Source organism: Cynocephalus volans, chromosome 4, assembly GCF_027409185.1.
Source record: "Cynocephalus volans isolate mCynVol1 chromosome 4, mCynVol1.pri, whole genome shotgun sequence".
NCBI classification, from domain to species: domain Eukaryota; kingdom Metazoa; phylum Chordata; class Mammalia; order Dermoptera; family Cynocephalidae; genus Cynocephalus; species Cynocephalus volans.
Genome location: NC_084463.1, coordinates 142,289,788 through 142,311,721, shown reverse-complemented (window position 1 = coordinate 142,311,721; position 21,934 = coordinate 142,289,788). Strand labels below are relative to the sequence as shown.

Genomic DNA, 21,934 nt, shown 5'->3' with positions numbered 1-21,934 from the left:
ACTTTTGACCCTCTGATGTCCTCAGACTTTTTGTCAGTTATATCGGCCTCTAGGTTTTTCTTTATTCTGCAGATCAAGCAGGACCTTAATGCAATGCTCCGTGTATTTTAGTCCTTGGTATCTATGATCAACTAGCCACCACCGAAGATCCCTGCAAGCCAGTCTGTTCTGACTACCACTCTGGCTCTGCTGTCATCTATGTCCACTTTACTTGTGGTCACTAAGTGTTGCCACATAGCCAATGCTGGGATCTCATTATCCTCATTAAAACCCAGGGACACATTTCAATGACATTATCTTCCATCATCATCCCTTGCAAATGCACTGTGCTGTAACTATAGCACTTTTGAAGGATGTATTAGTCCATTTTCTGTTGCTTATAACAGAATACCCGAAACTGGGTAATGTATAAAGAAATAGAATTTATTTCTTACGTTTCCGGAGGCTGGGGAGTCCACAGTCCACGGGGCACATTGCATGAGCGCCTCCTTCTGGGTGGGAACTCTCGAAAGGGTCCCATGGGGACCTAGAGTATCACATGGTAAGAGAATGACAAGAGTGAGAGCTAACCACCTCACTCGCTCTCCTTATAGAACCATCAGAACCACTCCATGACAACCCATAAAAGCATCAACCAATTACTCCATGAATGGATCTGTCCATTCACCAGGGCATGGTCCTCGTGATCCAATCACCTCTTATAGGCCCCACCTTCCGCCACTATATTGGGAGTTAAGTTCCAACATGATGTTGGGGGGAAATTCAGACCACAGCTAAGGGGGCTGGTGCTCTCCTCATCAAAGTATTTCTTTATGTCTTGGTGAAGGGAAGGGCCTCTGGTCCCTCTCAGGGGATGTAGTTAAAGCATGGATAAACCCATCACATGTGATAAATTCAACATCTCTAGCTCCCTAAGTCTTCAGATTTCTCCTACATTATACTTAGGAATATTTTGGTATCTCAGTTTTGTTTGACCATCACTGGGTCCGTGCTGCAGTTTACCAACTGAAGTAACAATAAAAATTTTATTAGATCCTTGAGCTTACATATCAGCACACCCACACTGATAAATTCATCCAGATTTAAAATTGTGTTCTTTTCTCCCTACTCTACCATGGTTAGAACATTTTCCTATATCTGTTCTCCCGGTTTTCGTTGATATATATACATTTGCGTATTTTGGCATGTAAGCATCTTCTAAGTACAATTATATAATTGGTTTCCTGGGCACACAGGGATTGTCTTTAGCCATGGTCTGGAGGATGTGTGAGGCAATGCAGGCAGAGAATGGTCACAGAGTCTTCAAGCAGGACCTTAGGTAGGGTAGAAGGGGTTGTTTCTACTGGTGAGAGTTTGGTGGAGTTAAGGGTTAAGAGTCTTCAGATTTGACTGAGATCTAAATATCACTATTCTTATTTATTTATTTATTCTTGAGTGGAACCTGCCTGCAACAATCTTATATTTTTATTTTTTCCTTTAAGGCTACAGGATTTCTGCATGTAAGGCAATTAATTGTCCTACAAATAGCCAAGGTGTCCAGTCTAACTCCACAGTGAGTTGTATCACATTCTGTTACACAGGTATACCTTCTTGTGAGTCTGCAGGGTTAGAATCAATTGTTTCCGGAAATATTAGCTTCTCACAAACTGCTTCCTTTATTGGTAATCCTGTGATATTGTATTACGTTCCACGAAGAGGAAAGGTGAAACATGCACGAAACGAGCAATTTTCCTGTCTCATGATGAATATTCTTGCAACGTGTAGGTCTTGTCAGCCTCATGGTGAAGTCTCGTGTCGTTCATTCTCATCAGCACCCCATCAATTCTCAGGAAAAACCACAACAGCAGGAAAAAGCTAGAAGATATTACTTTCATTTTCACACTCAGGCTTGAATTTCATGATGATGAAGTTCACCCTCAAACAGGAGAACTTCTTCAGAAAACTTAATCCATTCTCTGGCTTTCAATTTTTATGTATCTATGTGATCTGTTGTTGGTACAGCCTTTAACTTAAGAGATTTTCCAAGTAATATTTCCCAATAAGCTGTTGTTTAGGTCTAATGATATGTTTTTAATAACCTTCATCCTGCTTTCCTGCCACTCTTCAGCACAGGCTGCTTTAAGAATTCCTTGGTAGTTGTTCATACATCTTAACACATGTGTAGCATTGAACTCAATCCCAAAGCTAGAGCCACACTGGATTCTTACAACGTTGTCTCCAGACATCATTTCAGGGAGCGAAGGCACATGCAGTTCATCAGCTGACTTCTCCACATCCGCCGACTTCATGATGTGGGTCTTGGATGCTGTCAGCTTCCAGGGTCCACAGGAGAAGTCCTGGTGGCTGCTCTGGAAGCCATGGATGATCACGGTTGAGGAGGGGCCCGTGCGTGCTACATGAAACAGGCTGGAGCAGCAGTGGTGGCGGGGAACACCAGTTCTGCTACCTCCCTCTGACCCTATATATCACCACTCTAATCTTTGGGAGTGGTCTTTCCTAATCATTGTCCTAACTTTCATATAAGAAATCTGGTGAGGCTTTGAATTCAATCTATGCTGTAAATCAGCAACCTATAGGATAAGAATCTATACCTGATGTTTTGGTAACATCAGCTCACTAGCTCTAAGAGAAAAGATATTGTTTTAAGGCAATGTTCTTTTAAGATGGTTATGAAGTCCCTGGTTCTCTGAGTGTATCTTGAGCTAAGAATTTAAAGCCCTGAGCTTGTTATCATACTACTTTAAACTCTTCAGACAGGCAGAAGCAGCCAGACTACGTCACAGTCCTTAGGTTCCTCATTACTATTGAACTGGGCTATGACTCTTGCCATTTGTTCTGCCAAAGCCTTTTTTTGAATTAAAAAAAATCTTTATTCCATGTGACCATAGATAATAAATTAGGACAGAAACTGCTCTGTGAAGAGAGTGAGAACAGAACTGTAGCATGAAGTTTGGTGGTAAAGAGAAACAGAGTTAGGAGATAGCACGATTCGTGAAGGACTTTTAGAATAGAGATATCTGTAGGCTGAGAAGTCAGCCTAACGGAGTGGAAGAGATGGCAGATGCCAAGAGGATGGCAAGTAATGGTGGAGAAGGATCCAGTTCTCAGAGGGGGCCTGACTTCAAATAGGAAGTAAAGGAGTGATACTGGTGGGTGGTCTGGGAGTTCAAACGGAGTGGGTGGACAATGGACATGAAAGACAAGGTCATTGTGTAGGGGAGGGATGTCTGGAGCCTGAGGTCCATGACAAGGCCCAGGTGTGGCCTTACTTCTGTCTGGCTGAAGTGCGGCGTGCATGAAGCATAAGTTCCAGCTGAGGTGGTCTGAGAACTGCGAGCTCATAAGTCCTTAGCCTGATGTGGAGATCTTTGCAGCTGAGAGTGTGGCAAAGTGTGGGGATGGGCCCCACGAATGAGCTGGGTGTGCACAGTCTGGAGGAAGTCTGAGTTTGGAGGGGATTGTGGGAGCTGGTAGATAACACAGAGGAAGGATGGGACAGTGGTTGGGTGGTGAAATCAGTGCATGATCTGGTTTTATAAAGAGGACACGCTGGCAGAAGGGCCTGGAGGTAGCTATAGGAGCCAAGAAATACCCCAATCCGTCTAACCTTCTGGGGCAAAGGGTGACCTCTGTTAGTGATCTTTGTGAGCAAGTCACCAAGGTAATCCCTTGGAAGAGCGTTTAGTTCAGTGCCAGGCACATGGTCAGCACTCAGTGTTAGTTCTGTTTACTCTTCAAGAGATTGGTAGAAGGAGTAGAAGGTGGGCTGATGGGGGTGACAGAGAGAGGGACAGCCCTGATAGTAATATGGTAACAAGGGGACAGGAAGGAATAGCACTGACTGTGGCATCTTCCATCACAGGGTTGATGACGGTCCCTCCCCTCCTTCCCTCTGTTTCCTTCCTCCTCCTCCTCCTCCTTCTGTTCTCCCTCCCTCCCTCTCTCTTGGTAACAGCTTTATCAAGATATAATTCACATACCATATAATTCACCCATTCAAATTGCATAACTCAATGGTTTTTAGTATATTCAACCAGCACTATAATCAATTATAGAACATTTTCATCACCTCAAACAAACAAAAAACCTCCCATATCCTTCAACCATCACCCCTGACCCCCCAAAACTACTAATCTACTTTCTGTCTCTCTATATTTGCCTATTTTGGACATTTCATATAAATGAAATCAGAATGCATGATAAGAAAATTCCTTCTTAAATTGTGTTTTATTTTAGCTGGAAGATACTTCAATGCAAAGGAACGAGCACTGATAGTGGACTCTCAGGCACTAGCAACAGGGATGTGGGGGAGGATGGGAGGGGGCAGGATTTGGAGACTCAAATCTTACTCCCTCTGTGCATAATCCTATCTTGCTTGTTTTTTCTCTTATAATGTGTTTAGAAGGGAAAATGCCAAAAGCCAACCAGCCACAGAACCCAGGAGAAGGCCAGTGAGTCACTGCAGTGGCTGAGGCCCTGTTGAGCATTGTACAAAGGCAGGGCTGGGGAATCTCTGCCCTCGGGTACTCCCCTCTTGAGGGGGAGACCCAGCTGACTGGGCAGAATCACAGGAGGGCAGAGATCAACAGCGCTGATCTGGAGATGGCACATGGGGTGGAGAGAGGGGATGTGATGGTGGACCCCCAACAGATTATTATTTTTAAGGGATCAGTGGAAGGGATAGTGGACCACACAGAGGACTGTACAGAGAGGTCATCCAGAGGCTCTGACCTGTCCTTTAGTCCATGCAGCCCCTCCATGGGGACACAGAGACCTGTGCAGGGAGGGGCCAGGAGCCATCAGTGTTCTTCCAAGTGTGGGCCCCAGACCAAGTGGCTCCTGATGTAATGTTAGGTGGATCACGGCATGCCACCCCCTACATGACATTAAACCCCTTACTAAGATCAGTTCCTTACTTTTCAAAGAGGAAGAATTGATTGGTGGCCATATGAGGGTACTTCAAAAAATGCATGGAAAAATGGAATTAAAGATAATACAAATCCTTTTATGAACTTTTTGAAGATCCCTCTTATGTTTCTAACCCCTCACTTACACTTGCTAATTTCTCTTTTAAATAAAGAGGGTGCATCTTAGAATCAAGGTCCACCTCAGCAACACTGTCTCCCTAGAATTTCATACGATTGCTTTGTTGATGATGAATGTATTTGATGTGTGAAGTTGGTCTTCCATTTCTGGTAGTGACTTAAAGTTTCCATCTTATACACATCTTTTAGAGCTTAGTAAGTGAGTAAAGAAAAATATGGCAAAAATGGTGATGGTGGTACATGACACTACCACAGCAGGAAAAACTGAACAAGAAGAATTGTCTGATCTGTTTCAGCTCAGATTGTCTGTGACTCAGTGTTTCAGAACAAGAGAGAAGCCGTCAGGTGAGCCAGAGAGCCTCTGACTTTGAGTCAGTCATGGACCCCACATTGAGAAATGGCCTCCCCAGTGCCTGGACTTCCCCACTGTAGTCTCAGCCCACCACATGGTAACGGGCAGTTTACCTGTCTGCCTCTCTCACCAGACGTGGAACCAGATAGCTGCCTTGTGTTCTTATGTCCCCAGTGCCCAGCACAGTGCCTGGCACACAGAAGTCCTGTTACTTATTTACTGACTGTACAAATGAATGAATGAATGAATGGGTATCTTTCAGGTTGTTGCTCTAATAATCCTAGTAGTTACACTGAACATATATGCATTCATTCATTGCAATATTTAGTAAGCAGCTACTATGTGCAAGACTCCCTGACCTTAATTTCCTTGTAATGGCTTTATTTTTGTTCAATAATCAATCTATTGTTGTGCACAGCAGTAGTCAAGATACTGTCAGTGGTGGGGAGAATGTCATCTCTTCTGACTTTAAAGCAGTGATATTAGAACCAGGTAGATCTGAGATTGAATCCTGCCTGTGACACTCAGTATCTGGGGTGCCTTGGGCCATTTGCCTTTTTGGGAAAGAGTTTCCCCATGTGTAAAGTGGTTTTAATAACACTTAACTTGCAGGATGGCCCTAGGTCCCTTCAGTGAAAGCTGTTGAATGAATGAGAGAGTGAGTGAATGAATGAACGGATGAGGGACTATCACCCCAACTTAGGTGGGGCATAGCCTGGCTCTCTTCTCCATGGCCAGTGACCTGCCTGCTGGCTGAAAATTCAGGATGGGAAAGAGAAATCCTAAGCCTTGAGCTTTGTTTAACTGAGCAAAAATGGAGCAAACTGGATGAAAAACCAGAGAGCTAAGAAAATCCTCTCCCACAGTGGACATTGAGGCTTGTGGCAGGACTAGCAGCAGGATCCCTTGGGCAGATGACCCAAGGGACAGACCAATTGCTCCCTAGACTGTTGAATGCCTACAGCTCCGAGTCATTTTCCTCCACCTCAGGGATGTGGGCAGTGTGACGTTGGCATGGTGACCAGTCAGCCTGTCTCCCCCTCCTGTGCATTCCGAGGTGACAAAGAGGCCCTGAGGAGTAGAATGGGGCCCGGCTGGCTCCACTGGCTCAACAGTGGAGGGGAGAGCAGGGTCCAGGAACTGAGGGGCCTGGCACTAAACTCCTGCAGCAGACCCAAGGAGCCGTTGCCCTGGCAACCAAGCGGGGCCTCTCCCTTTTCCCAAGGCTGAATCTGGGAAGAGGTGTCCTAAGAAAGGGAGGTAGGAACAGAGGGGGGGGTGTGCCTGTTCTCAGAGCCATCTGCACCCCCAAGGAAGGGCAGCAGGGGACCCCTTTCCAGAGAAGATGATCAGAGTCTCTATTGGCTCATTCTCCAGAGCCACTGAGGGAGGCAGGGGTGTGGAGACCTGCTGATGAGGGCTGGACACCTCTCTGCAGTATCTGATGAGGACCTTGCCCTCCTGCCCCCACACCCTCCACCCAGGCCTCCTGAGGGCTGCTGTAGGGGTAGGGGCTGTGAAATCAGGACTTGAGGGCTGACCACATGAGCGCTCTAGGGGCATCCTGAAAACTCTGGGATGTGTGTGGTTGCTATAGGTACAGATGGGGAGTGCGGGACTGGGGGTGGTTAGCGTAGGGCTGCATTCTCCAAGTCTGACAGCAGACCTTTCTCCTGAGTGGCCCTGAGAGCATTGCAAAGGCATCAGCTTCTGAAGAAAGACAGTCCTGGCTTCAGATCTTATCACCCTGGGAAGTCATTTTATCCCATCGAGTCTCAGTTTCCTGAGCTGTAAAGCAGGAATGATAGCAGCCAGTTGCATGGTTGTGTTAAATAAAAGAGCCAACGCCTATAAACACAGTGCAGGTGCCGAGTAGCTCAGTGTGTATTAGCTTCCTGCCTCACACTTCCCAGTCCACTTGCTGCTCTCTCCAGGTAACTGTGGCTCCTAACCCTGGAACTGTCTCCCTGGCTCTCCACAAACTGCCTGTCAACAGCAATGCATCCCATTCTCCCTGGAAGGCCCCCCAGTTGCTTACTAACCTCCTGAGGAGCATAGTCCGTGAGTATCCATGGTGGGACATACCCCTATCATGATGACAGGGGTTGTCTTGGAGAAGAGTGGTTACAGGTGTCCTTTGCCAAACTGCATTTTCTCATTTTCCCCTTTGAACTTGGGTTGCTCTTGCCATAAAGAAAAGTTAAGAGGGGGTGAAGCAAATCTTGTAACAAAGGTTTGAGGGCTCAGAGGCATTGGGGCTGGCCACACTGGGCCCTGGGGGTGTCCTGGGCCTTATGCCCACTGCTTCTGCCTGAGCAGAGGCAGGTGGCTAGGGGAGAACCCCATTAACCCCTCCACAGTCAGCACCCACCACCATGATCGGAGAATCTGCGTGGGTGTTGGAGGGATGAAGGCGGGAGACAGGCTTGCAGCCAGACTCCCTGTCCTTACAGAACAAATGGGTCCCTCTTGTGGCTGTGAGGCCTCATGGCCAGCTGTTTCCCATCCCTGTGCCCTTGATGGCTGCCCAGAGCCAACAAACTGGCAGGGAGAGGGACCAGGTGCCAGATGGAGAAGCACCCAGGACCCTGGAGCTGCTCTGGTCTGGTCCTTCTGTGCCCAAAGTAAAGATCATTCCTGGCCTGGTCCTCTCAGTCTAATTGGAATCACAGGGCTCTTCCCTGCTTCTTCCCAAGCAAGAACCTTGTGGAGGTTGAAATGTAGCTGTTCTGAGAAGGCACACTACACACAGACTGCACTGTCAGGCTGAGAGGGGGGCTGAGGGGAGGAGCTAGCCGCAGCGATCTCGCCCACAGAGTTAATCTCAGAGGGAAGAAGATCGTACAAGTAGTTCACATGCTATTTTTGGAGAATCTCTTAGGTCGTAGCCCTGGGCTGGGCTCGTGGTGGTGGGGTGTGGGCAGAAACTGAGAAAACCATACTTGTTGCTCTCAAATGCCTTACATGTTGTTGTTTGTGTGCTGGTTCCAAACAGAGGTTCATAATGTGGGATCCTTGGACTAGCTTCAAGGAGGTCCACGGGCCCCCTGGAATTATGTGCAAAATATGAGCTCATGAGGCATTTTTCTGGAGAGCAAGTCAGAGCTTTCATCAGATTCTCAAAAGATTCAAAAGAATAAGAACAGCTAAAGTAAATGAGATCGGAACGTTCTCATCCAATGGCATATGGGCCCCTTCAAAGCAGTCGCCTTGGGAGGTAGACGTGCTCACAAAACATTGTCTTTGCTTCCATCGGGGGCTCCTGTGGGCTGTCCTGGGGACAGCTTTAAGCTATGTAAGAATCTCAGGCTTAGTTCTTCCTGACCACATTTCATTTTTGTCCCCAGAATGACCCAGCTTGATCACTCACCTTAGTCATCAGCTTTGGATCCAAATGAACGTTAGCTGTTTCCAAAACTTTCATCCACCTTAACAGGGCAAAGATATGTCACCCTTAAGAGTATTCAAATGAATATGATGGCATTGCTGCAGGAGCTCCTGAAACTTCCTTCAGAACTCAGAGTGGGAAAAGAGTATATAAAAGTGCATATAGTCTTTTGAGGTGACTACTTTGTAGGGTCTGATAGGTCAGAAAAAAGTCTGCCATGTAACTTTATAATGATGAATTTTAAACATACGAGATTAACTAGCAATACCCAGAAGATGACATATAGGGTCAAAAGAATGTGCAGAAGAAGTCAGAGAAATGAGAGCTCATGGTGGCCAGGGATGTGCCATCATTCAACACCACTCAAGAAATATTTGCTGGCCTGCACTTTGGGACCTAAATGAATGAGACAGGAGCTCCCTGTGTAATGGAGGAGATAGACACAGAAATAACCAGCCGTAGAGCTATGTGGAACATGACAGAGGGATATACAAGGCACTAAGTTAACTGAGAAAGTGACACCCCAAAAGTTCAACCCAAAGTGGCAAATCCTTTCAGAGCTGTGGAGTGGACAGAGAACACAAAGCAAATACCCTGTTTTCTGGTCCACTTAAGGCAAAACTTGGAAGAAGGCTGTGGTAGATTGTGTTAATGACCCCTAGTCTTTACTTCTCCCTGTATCCATGCCCTTTGCCATTTGACTTTGCAGTGCTCTCCCACTGGGGAGGGCAAATTGGAATTATCTGCCTCTGGGAAATGGGGTCTTAGCAGATATGTGACACAGCAGGGTCTTTAAAAGTGCTCCCATGATTGGGCTGTTCTGTAGCACCTCTGCCATTGCATTAGAAGAATATTTTGGGCTAGCTCACTGGTTCAGAAAGAAAATGAGAGATATGTAGAGCAGAGATGCCCCCAACTAAGGTTCCCTGGTCAAGCCCAGCCTGGAGAAGAGCCCCCAACCAACCTCCAAGTGCAGAAGTGACCCTGGTGAAATCAGCAGAACTCTGACCCCCATTCAAGCCCAGCCTTGATCAGCCTACTCCTTGTCAACCAAAGAAAGGTAAGATAATAATAAATCACTGTTGTTTAAGCCACTGAGTTTTGGGGTAGTTTGTTACACAGTGATAGCTAACTGATGCAAAGACATTTTATCACTGATTTCAGTAAATTTTCCCCTGTCTATCTATCTGAAAGGCCAGGCACTGCTCATAAAAAGGAAATTCATTCATGATTCTATAAATATTACTGAGCACCTACCATCTACTGTGTTGCTATGGCAAGTAGAATGTCCATAACAAGCTTGAAGTCCAGTAGAAGAGATGATGTAAGTATATAAAATACAGAGAAGATAGAATGTGATTAAAATGTCACAAAAGAGATCAGATGAGGCGCTAAGAGAGTCAGAGCAATTACATCCAAGGAATTGGGAGGTGATCAGGAAAGAAAGGCAAATCTTGAAGGAAAGCTAGGATTTCAATAGCCAGTGGAGAAATGGATGGGCATTCCGCACAGAGGACTTTGAAAGACCATGAGGATCGGGCCTTATTCCTCAGGCAGGTCATTCTCACTTTGCTGGCCAAACCACTTCTTCCAGAAACAGTATACTCCCAGGCAGCAAAATGTCCTTTCAAAAGGATGGGAAATGCAGATTATGTTGCAATCCTCAGAGAAAATGCTCCTTCAGTCATTCATTCACCCAGCAATCCTTTACTGAGCACTGTGCCAGGCACCAGGGATTTAAAGATGATCAGAACCCAGCCCTGACCTCTGGGAGTTGGAGGAGATGGATAGACATACATGTGAGCACATTATTACAGTGATGTGACAGGGGCTACAGCCAAAGTGAAAAGATGACATTGTGGGAACCCAAAGGAGAGAATGCTCTGCTCTGCTGGGTGAGAGCAAAGAGGCTTCCTAGAGAACCTGACTTGAGAGCTGAGGCTGTGAGTCTTGATGGATGGGAGAGATCTTTCCGGCAGACGCAGGGTGAGGGATGGGGTGAGAAGATCCTGGTGTTCTCCAGGGTTCTGTCCTTGGCCACAGTTTCTTCTCACTTTATTCATTTTCAGTCCACTATCTCCTTATTCCCACGGCTGCGACCTCCCCCTGGAGGTAGACAACTTCTCAGTCCACGTGTCCTCAGAGCGTCAGCTGCCTTCCAGACATCACTGCATGAGGGGTCCTCAGACTCAGCCTGTCCAAAACAGAATGCCTCATCTTTAACCCCCACACCTGAATTTCCCTTTGAAATTCTTTTCTTAGTGAATGACTCCATCTCCTGTCCAGTCACTCAAGCCAAAAATATGCAGCTCATTCTAGGCTTTTCCAACTCCTTCACCCCACAAGCAATGGATCAACAGCCCTCTTGATTCTTTCTTTTCTTTCTTTCTCTTATTGTAGTAAAATATATATAACATAAAATTTGCTATCTTAACCACTTATAAGTGTATGGTTCAGTGGCATTAAATGCATTTAAATTGTTGTGCAACCATACCACTATTTATCTTCAGAACTTTTTTATCATCCCATGCTGAAGCTCTGTACCCATTAAACAATTAATCCCCATTCTCCTCTTCCCCCAGCTCCTGGTAACCTCCATTCTACTTTGTTTCTACGAATTTGCCTATTCTATGAACCTTATATAAGTGTTATTATACAATATCTGTTCTTTTCTGTCTGGCTTATTTCACTTAGCATAACGTCTTCAAGATTCATCCATGTTGTAGCATGTGCCAGAATTTCATTTCTTTTTAAGGTTAAATTGTATTCCATTGTATGTATATGCTACATTTTGTTTATCCATTCATCTGTCGATGGACACTTGGATTGTTTCCACCTTTTGGCTATTGTGAATAATGGTGCTGGGAATACAGTATACACCTATCTGTTTTAACCCCTGCTTTTAATTCTTTCAGAAACAATTCTAAAAGTGGAATTGCTGTATTAAATGGCAATTATACATTTAATTTTTTGAGGACCTGCCGTTCTGTTTTCCAAGAAACTGCACCATTTTACATTTCCACCAGCCATACACAAGGGTTCCAATTTCTCCATGTCCTCGCCAGCACTTGTTGTTTTTAGTTGTTGTTTTTATATTAGCCATCCTAATGGGTGTAAAGTAGCACCTCATTGTGGTTTTAATTTGCATTTCTCTGATGGTTCGTTGACATTGGGCAATATTTTCATGTGCTCATTAGCACATGAAAATGATATAAGGGGGGGTTCCTTCTAGTCTGGAAGAAGAAATAGAAAGCAGTTCAGGGAGAAAGAAGAGGCTGGGAGTCTGGACAAGGCAATGGCATAATGTCAGCAGCGGAGTAGTGTTCTTCCTGGGAATGGAAAGTTATTGTTTAGTGGGTACAGAGCTTCAGCACGGGATGATGAAAAAGTTCTGAAGCTGAATAGTGAATGGTTGCACAACTTAAATGCACTTAATTTCTCTGAACTGTACCCTTACAAATGGTTAAGACGGTAAATTTTATGTTATATATATTTTGCCACAATGAAAGAAAGTGAAATAAGCCATACACAAAGTATATTCACTTTGGAGAAATGTCTGTTTAAGTTCTTTGCTCATTTTTGAATTGGGTTGGATTTTTTGTTGTTGTTGAGTTTTAGGAATTCTTTATTTATTCTGGATATTAATTCTGTATCAGATTTGTGGTCTGGAAATATTTTTTCTCATTCTGTGGGTTGCCCATTTACTCTGTTGATAGCATTCTTTGATGCATGAAAGCTTTTAATTTAGAGTAAGTCCAATTTGCCTATTTTTTCTTTTGCTGTCTGTGCCTCAATTCTTCTTAGTGAAACTCTCTTCTTTCCTATCTCTCCATCCCCTTATTCTACAATCTTAGTGTAAGCCCTCACCTCCACATCTCCAAATTCAACTTTTAAAAAAAAATCAATTAGCCACACTCAAATACAAATTTGATCACTTTATACCTTTATTCATTTATTCAAGAATGTTTATGGAGCACTTGCTTTGTATGAGGCACTCTTCTAGGTGAGAAAAATACAGTTGTGAACAAGACATGGTTCCAGCCCTCAAAAAGTTTCTATTTTAGTGATGGAAACAGCGACTAAACAGTTTAAGTGTGAGCTAACAGCATAATGCCCACCAAACTGAGATGTTATCCTAAGACCAAAGAATGAAGCAGGCAACTCCATACAGTTTTAAAGGAATTTTTTATTATTATTATTATTATTATTATTATTGATGGGTGCTTACTTAGGAATGAATTGGGTGGACTATCAATCCTGGTGCTATGCAGCTGCTTTCTCTGCAATCCTGGTGGTAAGGAGTTGAAGCTTATAAGGGACTTAGGGACAAAAGTGAAGCTGTGCCAAAGAGAGAAAGGCTGCAGAAGTGAAAGATTCCCAGGTGCCTTGCAGCTTCCCTGTTGCTTTTCTTTGGGGTTGCTGGTGTCATTACCCTTATCTTACACAAGCATAGCATTCTGTTACTTTTCCTTCCTCAGTTGCTAAGCAACCTGTGCAGAGGAAACATTGTAACTATTGAAGACAGAGCCCTGAGGGCCATGAGGACAGAGTCAGTTCTGACCAGCATTCCAACACAGGTAGATGTAACCAGACAAAAGGTTTTGAAATGCGTTGGATGTATTTTCTCTCTCAGTAATTTGCCTTTTCCTACCCTCTTAATTCACTGTGAAGGCTAGGTTGTGAAGCTGACTGCCCAGGGAAGGAAAGGAAGATACTGCCCAGAACAAAGAATTTCATGGAAAAGGGAAGAAAAATGTGGTATATGGGGGGGGGGAGGGTCCTTCTAGACAGGAAGAAATAGAAAGCAGTCATAGAGAAAGAAGAGGCCAGGAGTGTGGACAAGGCGATGGCATAGTGCACAGTTGTCAGGAGCAGAGTAGGGTTCTTCCCTGGGAAGCCCAGACCCACCTCACTGCAGACGAGTCCAGCAAGGTCTAAAGGGTAGCATCGAGAAACTCCCCCTGCTCCCTTCTCCCTCTCCAGTCCTGCTCCCAACCTCTCTGATGTGCCAGCTTTACCCTTGTGCCCCAATGTCAGTTGAAAAGAAAGACAGGAGAAGGGAAAGGGGAAGAAATCCTGAATAACTGAATAATTTTCTTAAAGCAACCACACTCTGAACTGGACAGTGAATGAGGCAATATCTAAGTTTATCTGAAAATACACCTACGAAAAGGGACCAAGGATCCTGAACTGGAAGAAAATCAGAAGAGATGCTCAAGAAAAAAGTTGAATTCTGTCATGGGGAATAAAGGTGGTTTTTCCTTTTGCACATGTGAGTCAAAATGCATGACTTTTTACCTCTGCCGTAGAAATAAATAAGATCATTATTGCTAGGGGTTAGTGCCATCTATAGCAAGAGATGGGCAGGGTGCTGTGAAGGAGAAGACTGAGAAAGCCTGTTTCAAATCACATCACGGCGAGCGAGGGCCCCTCTAAGGATAAGAAGTCTCCTCAGGGAGAACCGACATCAGAAAGTTCCAGCAGTGCGGGTGCAAACAAAAAGGCGCTTTATAAACATAAAGGTGGGAGATAGCTCCATATGTCTGAGAAACAGAAAAAAAAAAAAAAATAGCGGTGTGAATAGGATGTGATGGAGAGAACATGACCTTTTAATACGATTATGACTCTCTACTGCTTCACATTCTTCAGTGAGTCCTCATATGTTTCAAAATGAAGTTTGGACCCCTCAGCCCTGCGCCCAAGACCCTCCTTCCGTGGCTGCTCTGGCCTCACCTTCCAGCACTGCGCCATGTACATCGCATGGCGGCGTACTCATCCGTACCTCGTTCTTTCCTCCACTCTGCCTTCCTTCGCCTAGGACACTGGCCTCCCACTCCCCTCCCTGCCTAATTCCCTCCCTGTGCTTAAAGACCCTGCTCCTGCCATCTCCTTCAAGAAGCTTCTCTGACCTTTCCAGGTTGAGGTGACTACCCCCTTCTCTGTACCTCCAGCATTCTTTCTGTGACTTGCTGTTATTCCCTCTGCTGTTATTGTTTGTATATCTTTCTCCCCAGGTGACCGCATATTCCTTGGGGGCAGGGACCAATTATTATTCTTTTTTTGCACCCCTGTATTTACCTGGTAAGTGCTTGTATCTATACTCCCAGATCTTTTCTGTATTCCACTTCTCTGTCTCGAGCTTTAGACCCATCCATCTACCTGCTTTACTAGGCAAGTTCATGCAGTTGGCTCATAGCAGTGATTCTGGGGCCAAAGGTGTGAATCAGAATCACTTGGACGTAGTTCACACTGCCAGCAAGAAACAATTGTGTACATCTCTTCCCAGCTCCCTGTTGGGATGTTTAGTGATGTCGGATTGGTAGTTTGAAATCACTATAGTGGGATTATTTACACTGCAGGCATTGGCAAACACTGCAGATCAGGGCTCCCTCCCTCCCTCTGGAGAGCCAGTTGTTAAACACTTACGAGTAAGCCTCTACCTCAAGGGCTAGAGGGTATAGTAAAACCCAGGTTGCTGGGCACACCCACAAAGTTCCTGAGTCAGTGGGTCCTGAAAATGTGCATTTCTAACAAGTTCCAAATAATGCTATTGGTCTGGGGACCACAGTTTGAGAATCAGTGGCCTACAAGCACCCCCAAATCATGTTCAAAATTAAAGCCATCATCTTTCCCTCAAACCCACTCCTCCTCCTGGTGTTTTGTGTTTCAGGGAACTACAGCACCATCCACCGAGTTTCCTAAGACAGAAGCCTGGGGATCGGCCTTCGTCTCCCTCAGCGTCTGGGGCTAGGTGATCCCCAGGTCCTGGTGACTCTCCTCCACCAGCCCTCCTCTAATCCTTCATCTTCTGCCCATCCCCAGTGCCAGAGCCTACCCACCTGGAGCTTCATCTTTCTTTATCAGCATTCCTGCACCAGCCTCCTGGTGGGCACCCAGCTTTTATCCTCAGCCCCTGCATCATTCCCCACATCACTGCCAGGGTGGTCTTCATGAAAAATCAGTCTAATCCCATTAGTCCCAGCCTGAAAGATGTCTATGGCTCCCAATTCACTGTCTACAGGACTGCTTCTGTCCAGAGCTCCCGTCCCTCCCTCCTCCATAAGCACTTGGCTTAACTATCACCCTCTTCCCCCTAGAAACCATCTCCTCACCCCAGTTTGTTTTTAAAAAATGTCTTTTCCTCTGTGCTTACCACTCACTGTGTCTGACACACAATAGGTCCTTGTCTTGGCTTAGGTTACCCCAGGAAAAGACTCTTAAGAATTCAAATGCAAGTCATTGATTTGGGAGGTGCCTAAACATAAACCAACAAGGGGAGTAAGTGAGAGAAGCCAAAAAGGCCAGTGAAGGATGCCTTAGAACAGCTGCCCTCAAGGGCCACCAAAGCTCAATCCCCTGCGGGAATGTCACAGAAAATATATGAGGAGACTTCAAAAAGTTTGTGGGGAAATGAAATTAAAAGATAAAAATAAAAAAATATAAATTATATTTCTCAGCATAAGCTCCATCAAGTTCAAGACACTTTTGAGAGCCATAATACGAGCCATATAGTCCATCCTTAAAGAACTGTGGGTCCTGGGGATTTAACCATGTCCATACAGTCTTTTTTACATTATTAACTGAAGAAAAATGGGTACCCTTACAAAGATTTTTGAAGATTAGGAAACAAAAAGAAGTCAGAAGGAGCCAAATCAGGACTGTAAGGTGGATACCTAATGATTTCCCATTGAAACTCTTACAAAATTGTCCTTGTTTGATGAGAGGAATGAGCAGGAGCACTGTCATGGTGGAGAAGGACTCTCTGGTGAAGTTTTCCAGGATGTTTTTCTGCTAAAGCTTTGGCTACTTTCTAAAACCACACATAATAAGCAGATGTTATCATTCTTTGGCCCTCCAGAAAGTCAACAAACAAAATGCCCTGAGCATCCCAAAAAACTGTTGCCCTGCCCTTTGCTCTTGAGTGTTCTTGCTTTTGCTTTGACTGGACCACTTCCACCTCTGGTAGCCATGGCTTTGATTGTGCTTTGTCTTCAGGACTGTACTGGTAAAGCCACGTTTCATCTCCTGCTACAGTTCTTCTTAGAAATGCTTCAGGATCTTGATCCCACTCATTTACAATTTCCATTGAAAGCTCTGCTCTTGTCTGCAGCTGATCTGGGCACAACAGTTTTGACACCCATCAAGCAGAAAATTTGCTCAACTTTGGTTTTTCAGTCAGAATTATGTATGCTGAGCCAGTTGGGAAGTCTATGGTGCTGGCTACTGTTTCTGCTGTTAATCGTCTGTCCTTTTCAATTAGGGCACCAAAAAGATTAATTTTTTTCTCTCGAATTGATGTAGATGGTCTGCCGCTGGATGCTTCATCTTCAACATTGTTTCGTCCCTTCCTAAAATGAGTTATCCATTTGTAAACTGCTGATTTCTTGGGACATTGTCCCCATAAACTTTTCGTAAAGTATCAATGATTTCATCATTCTTCCACTCAAGCTTCTCCATCAATTTGATGTTTGTTGTTGCCTCAAATTTAGCAAAATTCATGTTGCTTTGATAGGGGCTCTTTTCAAACTGATGTTTTATTCTTCTTAGTGCGTCAAATTAGATCCTGTTCTAATATGTTATAACAAGTTAGTATGAGCTTATTTTGGTGTAAAAGAATTTTGCAGTCCATGCATAGTTTTTTCATAATACCCAGTTCCATGAACTTTTTTGGGGAGGGTGTTAATTTATTTCTTTTTTTAATTTTAATTTTTTATTTTAACTTCTCAATATACATTGTAGTTGATTTTTGTGTCCCTTTACCTGACCGTGAACTTTTTTGAATACCTCTTGTAGAACATGACTCAGAATGATCTTACTCAAGGGATTATTTATCCAACACCCCATCTGCTAGAGCTGATAGCCGCTTCTGGGGGTCTTAACTCTCCAGTACTGCCCACCTGTGCAAAGGCCAAATGTGCTCCACAGCCAGAATGAAGCCCTCAGGCAGAGTCCCCACTTGCATGGCTTGGGGCCTTGGGAATGTAGGAGTGGATGCCAAGGCACATGTGCAGGCACCAATGGCTCTGGTACAGTGTCACTATTGGGTAGGTAGATGCAAAGGCAAGGGCATACTGGGCAGAGGTGATAGTGTGTGCAAAGGCACTGAGGCCCAGAGGAACATGTGGGCTGGGCCCACAGTGGGCTCTCATTACACCTGCAAACACTTTTTTAGCCAAAAGAACCAGAGCCTTCAACAAACACATTAAAAAGAAGCCCAACATCACTAAACATCAGGGAAAATGCAAATCAAAACTACATTGAGATATCATCTCACCCCAGTTAGACTGGCTATTACCAAAAGACAGAGAATCACAAAAACTGGCAAGGATGTGGAGAAAGGGGAATGCTCCTACACTGTTGGTGGGATTGTAACATAGTGTAGCCATTATGGAAAACAGTATGGAAGTTCCTCCAACTACAGATAGAACTGCCAAATGATCCAGCAATCCCACTGCTGGGGATGTATTCAGAGGAATGGAAATTATCATGTTCAAGGGACACCTGTACTCCCATGTTTATCGCAGCCCTTTTTACAATAGCTAAGAGTTGGAACCAACCTAAATGTCCATCGACAGACAACTGGATAAGGAAAATGTGGTGTATATACTCAATGGAATACCACTCTGCTATAAAAAAGAATGAAATGCTTCCATTTTCAGCAACATGGATAAACTTAGAGAAAATTATGTTAAATGAAATAAGACAGGCATAGAAAGAGAAATACTGTGTGTCTTCACTCATAAGTGAGAGCTAAAAAAAAAAAAAAAAAACAACCCAAAGAAACCCCCCAAATAAAAACAAAGAAAGAAAGATAGGAAAAGAAACAACAATCACAATAATACGTTGAACTTTCAAAAAGAGAGAACAGAACTGAGGTTACCAGAAGAGGGAAAGGGGGAGGGAGATGGGTGCTTAGGGAAAAATTAGTAAAAGGCCACAAAATCTGATCACATTGCGTAATATTGAATACACTAATTATCCTGATTTGAGCATCACATAATGCGCACGGGTATTGATATTCAATGCGGTACCCCACAGATAATGTATAATCAATTATGTTTCACTAGGAAAAAAAAAAGAGAGAGAGAGAACAAGGGCCTGTCCCATTTCACACCCAATTTCATCTGAAGCCATAAACCCCAAGTCCCCTCCTGCTTCAAGCAGCAATAATTATTTCTCAAGAGGAAGGAGATTAGGAGAGGTCTGCTTCAAGGGACCCATGCTTTAGTGCCTTTTGGATGGGAATTCTCTAGGGGTGAGTTTCATTTCAGACTCTGATGTCTGGGTGGTGGTGCATTTGGGGATGGGCTGGAGCTCATTGTCTAGGGTGAGCTTTCCGTGGGACTCTCTGGTGATGGAAATGTTTCATATCTGTGCTGTCCAGTACAGTAGCTTCTGTGGCTGTTGAACCCTTGAAATGTGGTTAGTGCAACTAAGGAACTAAATTTTAAATTGTATTCAATTTTAATAAACTTCAGTGTAACTGTCTATGGCAGATGAGGTTAGTGACTCCCGTACTGGATAGCACAGGTCTAAGGCCTTCATCTACCTCTCCATGCTCTGCATCCAGCAGCTGTGAGCATCGCTGTGCCTTATGGACATAACTGCCTGGAATGCTTGGCTCCTCAGATCCTCAGCCTTGTGTCCAGCTGCCACCTGCAGGATTTGGAGAGCAATGGGCAGAAGTTGTACTGATCCCTCATCACGGAGCTAGAGACTGCTGGTGCTTAGCAGCAGTCGAGCCCTCTAACGTTCACTAACCTCTCTCCATAGAAGCCCCTCTTTATGGCAGCTGGTGTAGAGAGAATGACTGGTGAGAATTACTCTGGACACATTTGCAGAACTCTTGGGGAGACCTTCGTGGATAAGCCACAGGCTTTCATCAGCTGTTTTTATGAAGTTAGCATGTGGTAAGGGTCTGGCTGGGCCTTAATTTCAACAGGGGTTTGGACCTGCAATGGTCAATTTTATGTGTCGACTTGACTGGGACATGGGATGTCCAGATCTCTGGTTTAACATTATTTCTGGTTGTGACTGTAAGGATGTTCCTGGAGGATATTAGCATCTGGGCTGATGAACTGAGTAAAGCAGATGGTCCTCCCAGTACTGGTGGCCATCATCCAATCTGTTGAGAGCCTGAATAGAACAAAAAGGTGGAGGAAGGTTGAATTCTCTCTCCACCTGACTGCTTGAGCTAGAGCATTGACCTTCTCCAGCCCTGTGGCTCCTGATTTTCAGGCCTTCTTGGACTTGGATGTATATTATCAGTTTCTGCTCTCAGGCCTTCGAACTCTACCATCAGTTTTCCTGGGTCTCCAGCTTACAGATGGCAGATCATGGGATTTCTAAACCTCCATAATCACATGAACCGATTCCTTATAATAAATCATATATATATGTACGCATGTATGAGGAGAATTCAAAAACTTCATGGGAAAATGGAATTAAAATATAAAAATAAAAAATATAAACTTTATTTCTCAACATAAGCTCCATCAAGTTCAAGACACTTACATAAGCAATGATACCAGCCATTTAGTACGTCCCTGAAGAAATGGGAATTTAACCATGTCATTATATTTTACATTATTAACTGAAGAAAAATGGAATGGGTGCCCTTACTAAGATTTTTTTAAGGTTAGGAAACAAAAAGAAGTCAGAAGGAGCTAAATTAGGGCTGTAAGGTGGATGTCCAGTGATTTCCCATTGAAATACTTGCAAAATTGCCCTAGTTTGATGAGAGGAATGAGCAGGAGCACTGTCATGGTGGAGAAGGACTCTCTGGTGAAGCTTTCCTGGGTGTTTTTCTACTAGTTTGGCTGACTTTCTCAAAATACTCTCATAATAAGCAGATATTATCATTCTTTGGCCCTCCAGAAAGTCAACAAACAAAATGCCCTGAGCATCCCCCAAAATTGTTGCCCTGACCTTGCTCTTGACTAGTCTGCTTTTGCCTTGACTGACAATTTCCACCTTTTGGTAGCCATGGTTTGATTGTGTTTTGTCTTCAGGATCGTGTTGGTAAAGCCATGTTTCATCTCCTGCTACAATTCTTCCAAAAAATGCTTTCGGATCTTGATCCCCCTCATTTATGATTTCCATTGAAAGCTCTGCTCTAGTCTGCAGCTGATCTGGCACAACAGTTTGGCACCCATCGAGCAGAAAGTTTGCTCAACTTTGATTTTTCAGTCAGAATAGTGTAAGCTGAGCCAATTGGGAAGTCTGTGGTGTTGGCTATTATTTCTGCTGTTAGCTGGTCCTCTTCAATTAGGGCACCAACAAGATTAATTTTTTTTTCTCTCAAATTAATGTGGATAGTCTGCTGCTGCAGTCTTCATCTTCAACATTGTCTCATCCCGTCTTAAAATGAGCTATCCATTTGTTAATTGCTGTTTTTTTGGGTCATTGTCCCCATAAACTTTTCGTAAAGCATCAATGATCTCATCATTCTTCCACTCAAGCTTCACCATCAATTTGATGTTCGTTCTTGCTTCAAATTTAGCAGAATTCATGTTGCTCTGATAGGGGCTCTCTTCAAACTGATGTCTTATTCTTCTTAGTGCCTCAAATTAGGTCCTGTTCAGATATGTAATAGCAAGTTAGCACAAATTTATTTTGGTTCAAACAAATTTTGCAATCCAGGCGTAGCTTTTCTATAATCCCCCTTTTCCATGAACTTTTTGAAGACCATTTTCTTTCCTTTTGGTTCTGTTTCTCTGCAGAACCTTGACTAATACAAGGCTCATTTTCAAGTAATTAAAGGTACCTTCGTAAAGGAGCTAGACATTTTCAGAGAAGCTAGGCTTTCTGTGATAGGCATCTGCAGAGATTTTGGGCTTAGGGGGCTTGGCCTAACTCTGGAGGCAGTGAACTTCAGTCAAAACAGTGTTCTGCTCGTAAGCCAGTGCATCTGAATGCCCTTTTCTATTTCAGTCCTCATAATGGATATAATTCATGTCTATCAGTAGCAAGGCTTTTCACACAGGGGTTCATGCCCCCCCAGGGGAAGATTCTGGATTTCAGGGGAAAGGTCATGTGTAGTGTAGAACTGGCCTCTCCAAACTTCCAGTCACCATGGCACATGGAGCACACACTGGAATCCCCCACCTCCCACTCTGACACGTACTAAGGCAGGATTCAATATTTTAA

General features: G+C 44.2%; 1 pseudogene; it reads right to left on the bottom strand.

Annotated features, from left to right (window-relative positions):
* Window positions 1-1,572: 1,572 nt before the first annotated feature.
* On the bottom strand, window positions 1,573-14,547 carry LOC134376437 (TIP41-like protein; annotated as a pseudogene).
* Between the last annotated feature and the right edge of the window lie 7,387 nt (window positions 14,548-21,934).